This window comes from Hipposideros armiger, unplaced genomic scaffold, assembly GCF_001890085.2.
Source record: "Hipposideros armiger isolate ML-2016 unplaced genomic scaffold, ASM189008v1 scaffold_97, whole genome shotgun sequence".
In the NCBI taxonomy this organism is placed as follows: Eukaryota; Metazoa; Chordata; class Mammalia; order Chiroptera; family Hipposideridae; genus Hipposideros; species Hipposideros armiger.
The window spans coordinates 1,377,459-1,384,397 of record NW_017731447.1 but is presented as its reverse complement, the minus strand read 5'-3'; the positions used below and the strand labels follow the sequence as shown (position 1 = coordinate 1,384,397).

Sequence of the window (6,939 nt, the reverse complement as noted above, 5' to 3'; positions counted from 1 at the left end):
AATCTTTAAAAAAAAATTTATATATATATATATAATTTGTTTTCCTTTGCCATGCTAATGGCAGTAATAATACTCAGAAAAGCTTTGGAGCTCTTTGGGAAATTCAGGTGCTAGCAAAGCCCCAGATTAGATGGCATTATTAAACAATTTGAGGAACATTCTAGACAGTCAGCAGCAGTGGAGCCCCAACTGTGTGTGTGTGTGTGTGTGTTAAAATACACATATCATGTAGTTTACCATTTTGACCATTTTTAAAGGTACAAGTCAGTGGCATTAAGTACATGCATAATCTTATGTAACTATCACCACTATATTTCTAAAACTTTACTATCATTCAAAACAAAAACTCTATAGCCATTAAGCAATAACTCCCAAAGGCCCCAAATGTTTTAAACAACTTTCTTGTGTTGTGAAAAGTCTGCCTACCAGGCAGGACGATGGTTTGGCTGATACAAGTAAGAAAATTGGGCTGATTTTAGTTGGGTCAATTGCTCTCAATTCAGACCTGGAGTTTTTTAGCCAAAGAATTCTTGTCCTGTGGGTAAATTTGTTAAACCTAATCTCTGGAGGAAGGCTGATTTTAACCATCTTAATGACTGATGGGACTTATTAACATTGATCTCCCAAAGGTATTCAAATGGCTTGTGGCAGAACTTACTAAGAGGTCAGTAAAAGTTAAGTCAGGGACACATGCCCTCATGAAAATCCGTTTGGAGGCAAACTTTATTCCAAAGATAGCTGAGTTTTTGGTAAAATTCAACAGTGAAATCATCTTGGGCCTGGGCTTTTCTTTGTGGGAAGTTTTAAATTCCTAACTCAATCATTTTATTATAGGTTTATTATGATTTCTATTCTTCAGTTGGGGTAGTTTTTGTCTTTCAAATAGTTGGTCCATTTTATCTAAGTTATCTAATTTATTGGCATGCAGTTGTTCATAGTATTCTTTTTCTTAGTATAATCCTTTGTATTTTTGTAGGGTCAGTAGTAATGTCCCTTTTTTGTTTCTGATTTTAGTAATTTGAGCCTTCTTTCTTTCGTTTTCGTGGTCAGTCTAGCTAAAGGTTTGTAAATTTTGTTGATCTTTTCAAAGAAACAACTTTTGGTTTTCTTCATTTTCTCACTTGTTTATCCTATTCTTTGTTTCATTAATTTCCACTCTAATCCATTTCCTTCCATCTGCTTGATTTGGGTTTAGTTTGCTCTTCTTTTCCTAGTTTCTTAAAGTAGAATGATGTGAGATCTTTTTCTTTTCTTTTTTAATTTTTAATATAGGCATCTAGAGCTATAAATTTCCCTCTAAGCACTGCTTTCATGCATTCCATAAATTTTGGTATGTCTTGCTTCCATTTTCATTCATCTTAAAGTACTTTCTAATTTCCCCTTTAATTTCTTCTTTGACCTGTTCATTATTTAGGAGTGTATAGTGTAATATCCACATAGTTGTGAATTTACCAAATTTCCTTGTCTTATTGATTCTGATTTCTTTCCATTTTGGTTAGAAGTCATGTTTTATATAAATTCAAATCTTTTAAATTTACTGGAGCTTGTTTTATAGCCTAGAATATAGTCTAACCTGAAAAATAGTCCATATTCACCTGATAAGAATGTATTCTGTTGTTGGTGGTTGGAGCATTATATAGATGTCTGTTAGGTCTAGTTGGTTTATAGTTTTGTTACAAACTGTATAACACATTGTTATAAAATATGATTTTATGTCATTTAAAGAAGTTGAGAAAAGAAAGGAAAGCAAGTTATATTTAGAGTTTGTTACATCAACCTTGTTATTTATAATTTCTGGTTCTCTTCATTTGTTCTTGTGGATTTGAGTTACCATCTTGTAACCCATTTCTTACTCTACAGTTTTGTTCCCACACACCCCTTTGTGCTATCATTGTCAAATATATTGTTCTATACAATTGCTTTATAGATCATTTAAGAAAATAAAGGAGAATAAATATGCATTGGTATACTGTCTTTTATAATTACATTTACCAGTGCTCTTTGATTTTGGGGTGGATTTGAATTATTGACTGGGGTCACTTGTGTTCAGCCTGAAGAACTTCCTTGTTTTCTTGTAACTTCAGTCAGCTAGCAATGAATTCTCAGATTTTGTTTCTCTGGGATTGTCTTTATTTCATTTTCATTTTTGAGAGATAGTTTTACTAGACAAAAGAGTTAATTGACAAGACTTTTTTTTCCCCTCCCACCACTTTGAATAAGCCATCTCAGTGCCTCTGACCTCCATTGTTTTTGGTGAGAAGTCAGATGTTAATCTTGTTTGGGTTCCCTTGTATGTGATGAGTTGGGTGTTTGTCTTACTGTTTTCAAGATTTTTCTCTTTAAATTTCTCTTTCAACATCTTTAGTATGATGCGTCCGGATGTGGATCACTGTGTGTTTTTTCTGTTGGGGTTAGTTGAGTTTTTTGGATGAATAAATTATTGTTTTTCATCAAATTTTCAACCATTATTTCTTTAAATATTTTTTCTGCTTCTCTCTCTCTCTCCTTTCCTTCTGGTACTCCCATTATACATATGCTGATGGTATCCCACATTTCTCTGAGGTTCTGTTCATAGTTCTTCATTCTTCTCTCTGTTTTTGAAATCAAATATCTGTCTATCTTCAAGCTTGCTGATTCTTTCTTCTGCCAGGTCAAATATACTATTGAGGCTCTGTAGTGCATATTTTTCTTTTGTTATTGCACTTTTTACGTTCACAATATCCATTAGGCTGTTTTTAAAAAATAGTAATAATTTCTATTTCTTTAGTGATTACTATTTTATGAGACATTGTCATCATACCTTCTTTTGCTTCTTTAAGCATGGTTTTCTTTAGTTCTTTGAACATATTTATAATAGCTGCTTTGAAGTCTTTGCCAAGTTGGGTATCTGGGCCCTGTCACAGAGATTTCTGTTGACTGCTTTTTTTCCCTCCTGTGTATGGGTCACATCACACTTCCTGTTTCTTTGCATGTGTCATAATTTTTTGTTGTTGTTGAAAACTGGACATTTTAGATAATATATTGTAGCAACTCTGGATACTGATCCCCTTAACCTTATTGTTCATTTTTGAGCTTATGAACTTATTGGTATAATTTGCTTTTTTATTTGTTTAGTGATTTAGCTAGATTATTTTAGTAACGTCTATTTCCCTGCAGTATGATATAGATGTTGTTGCTCCTTAGAAGATGCATGCTTGCTCATGTGTACACATCCTGGGATGACAGTGATTTTAGCACAGCACTCTTGGACTGTCTCTATCCTTGATCTCTCTGTTAAGCTGCCTGTCTCTGTTGGTATGATCACTAGCTGTTAGGTTCTATTAGTTGCTAGCTAATCACTCTATTGTTTGCAACAATGCCCTGGGTCATAAATTGCTCCATAGTCTGATGATCTAGAGGTAGTTTTTGAAGCCAATTTTGAGGTTTGTTCTGACCCCAAGAAGGCTCTCAGCTGTCTTTTTTCCTGGTTCTCTCTGGCACACTATGTCGCCTATAGTCTAGTTTGTTATTCTCATGAACCTATCAGCTTCCTCTTAATTCCTTATCACCAACATATCCAGAGCTCCCTCAGCTTAAATTTCCCCATACTCTGTTCCAAATAAAGTTTGTTTTCTTGTAGAGAGCTTCAGAACTCTCTGTTCTTATCACTTGCCTCTTCTTCTGGGCAAAATCTCTGAGATTCTGCTCTCAAACTGGAGGCAGAGACTCACTTCTCTTGGAGCGATGATCCTGCTTTACGAGCAGATCACTTGGTGGTGGCAAGTAGCATCTGGTCTTCTCGGCTTTCATCCCCTCTTTGTGGAACAACTTTAAATGGCTGTTTTAAAAGTAATTTTCACCAGTATGGTTGTTTTGTTGAAGAGTGGATCTGTGGAGCTCCTCACCCACCATTCTGGAAATTATCCCCTAATATCATCTTAATAGCAATAAACCTTTTCTTGACTGGTAACCTTTTTTTTTTTTAACTTCTGTTCAGAATTTGGGTTCTGATGGAAAGTAAGTGCAATATGAAGACTAAATTGGAGGTGAATTGTAGATAAAGATACTGATAGATCACCCCTGACCAAATGAAAACTTTATGGAGAGGTTCTGAGAACTATCTCCCTTGTGCATTCCATGCACAGTGTACCAGCAGATATTGATCAAAATGAGCCACTAAACCAGGTATCAGGAGACAAAGGTACTAATTCTTAGTTCTCTTCCTGGTTTGCTGGGTGCCGCTGAGTAAGCCAGTCAATATCCTCTGAGCTCTACGTCCCAGGAATAGTAGTGTGTTGAAGTATTTGTCTCACTGCTGGTCCCTAACACAGAGAATATAATTTAGATTGTGTTTATGGTGGTGATTTTCACTAATTCTTTCCCAGTTCTTTTCCCTTCTGCTGTCTCTTGTGACTGACATCATGCATCTGGGAAGCATCTCTCTGAGCTTTAAGAGTTATTGCTGCTTTGGATCTGTAAACTCCAGGATGAGCCTTGGCTTATAATCACCGTTTTCTAAACAACTTGAACTTGTTGGGTGAGGAAATGAAGTCACAAAGGCTTATCCCTTCCTTCACAAAATGTTTTATTTTGTGAAAGAAAGGGGACAAGGACACTTGGGATTTCCGGCTCTTATCTTCTGATCATGGTCTGTAATTCTAAGCCAGAAGTATGTCTCATCCTCCTCAGGCATTATCATTTTGGGCTGCTTAAAATGAAATCAGATCAAAGCCTAGGCCCAACATGACTTCACTGTTAAACTTTACCAAAATATAAAGAATTAATACAAGTTCTTCACAAACTCTTCCAAAAAAATAGAAAAGGAAGGAACACTTCCCAACTCATTTTTTGAGGCCACTATTATCCTGATACAACAGCCAGAGATCACAAGAAAAGTACAGAACAATATCACTTATGAATGTAGATGCAAAAAAAAGATTCTCAACATTGTACTAGAAAACTGAATCTAACAACATATAAAAATGACTCTACACTCTTAGAGAAAACATAGGACAAAATCTTCACAACATTGGATTTGGCACAGGTAACAAATGAAGAACACACAGACGAAAATTCATGAAAATTTTTAAATTTTATGTATCAAAAGAGACTATCGACAGAGTAAAAAGGCAACAAAAAGAATGGGAGAAAATATTTTAAAGCACATATCTGATAAAGGATTAATATCCAAACTATATAAAGAACACCTTAAATTCAACAGAAAAACAAACAACCCAATTAAAAAATGAGCAAAGAACTTGAATAAACATTTCTGCAAAGAAGATATACAAATGACTAATAAGCACATGAAAAGTTGCTCAATATCCCTAACCATCAGGGAAATACAAAGCAAACTATAATGAGATACCACCTAACACTCATTAGGATGGCTGCCATCAAAAAAACAGAAAACAAGTGTGGCAAGGATGTAGCGAAATCAGAACCCTTGTACCCTGTTGGTGGGAATTTAAAATGGTACAGAAGCTGTGGAAAAACAGTAGGAAGTTTCCTCAACAAATTAAAAATAGAATTACCATATGATCCAGCAAATTCTCTTCTGGATATATACCCAAAAGAGTTGAAATTAGGGTCTTAAAGAGTTATTTGTATAACCATATTCATAGCAGCATTATTCACAATAGCTAAAATACTGAAGCAACCCAAGTGTCCACCAACAGATGAATAAACAAAATGTGGTATATACATACAATGGAATACTATTAAGCCTTTAAAAGGAAGGAAATTCTAACATATGCCACAAGCTGTAACCTTGAGGATATTATGCTAAGTGAAATATACCTGTAACAAAATGGCAAATACTGTATGATTGTACTGATAGGAAATCTCTATAAAGTCGTCAAAATCATAGACACAGAAAGTAGAATGGTGGTTTCCAGGGAATGGGGAAGGAAGAAATGGGGTTTATTGTTTAATGGGTATAGTTTCAGTATTACAATATGAGAATAGTTATGAAGATGGAATGGTGGTGATGGTTGCACAATATTATGGATGTATTTAACACCTCTGAACTGTATACTTCAAAATGTTTAAGGTGGTAAATTTTACATTATGTGTATTTTACTACAATTTGTAAAAATTGGAAAAAATGACTATACACAATGACCAAGTGGGAATTATCCCAGGAATGCAAGGTTGCTTTTACAGCCAAAAATCAATTAATGTAATATACCATATCAATAGAATACAAAAACCACATGGCCATCTCAATACATGCAGAAAAAAAGCATCTAACAACATTAATATCCATTCATTATAAAACCACTCAACAAACTGAAAATAAAACATAATTTCCTTAACATAATAAAGGATTAACATGATAAAAACCAACAGTTAACATCACACTTAACAGTGCAAAACTAAACGTTTTCCCCCTAACATTAGGAACAAGAGATGTCTGGGGTTGCCACTTCTATTCGAGATTATACTAGAAGTTCTATCCAGGGTAATTCAGCAAGGAATTGAAATAAAAGGCATCCGGATTGGAAACGAAGAAAAAAAAGGATATCTATTTGTAGATGACATGACCTTGTATATGAAAAATGCTAAGGAATCAACTAAAACACTATTAGGACTAATAAAAAAAAGTTCAGCAAGGTTGCAGAGTACAAGATCAACATAAAAAAATCAACTGTATTTCTATTCGTTATCTATGAACAACCTCCCTCCTGAAAAAAAAAATTAAGAAAACAATTCAGGGAGAGATCCAACATGGTGGAATAGGTAAACACTATGCCTGCTTCCTTCCATGAACACTTTAAAATTACAACTAAATTATAGAATCAATCAACCTGGAGAACATCTGAAGTCTGGCTGAACAGAAGTTTTGTAACTAAAGATATAAATAAGAAGCCATGTCGAGACTGATAGGAGGTGCGGAGACATGACATGGGCCAGCCCAAAACCTCCGTGTGGCAGTTAAAAATAGGGAGGGATATCTCC

At 34.7% G+C, this 6,939-nt stretch overlaps 2 long non-coding RNA genes across 3 annotated transcripts in view; one reads left to right on the top strand and one right to left on the bottom strand.

The window, feature by feature from the left end:
• LOC109384620 (uncharacterized) overlaps positions 1-6,939 on the bottom strand; it is a 118,827-nt gene that overhangs the window by 51,998 nt on the left and 59,890 nt on the right. The gene's annotated exons all lie outside the window — the stretch shown is intronic.
• Positions 1-6,939, top strand: part of LOC109384617 (uncharacterized) — a 163,792-nt gene that overhangs the window by 129,234 nt on the left and 27,619 nt on the right. The window lies entirely within an intron of this gene.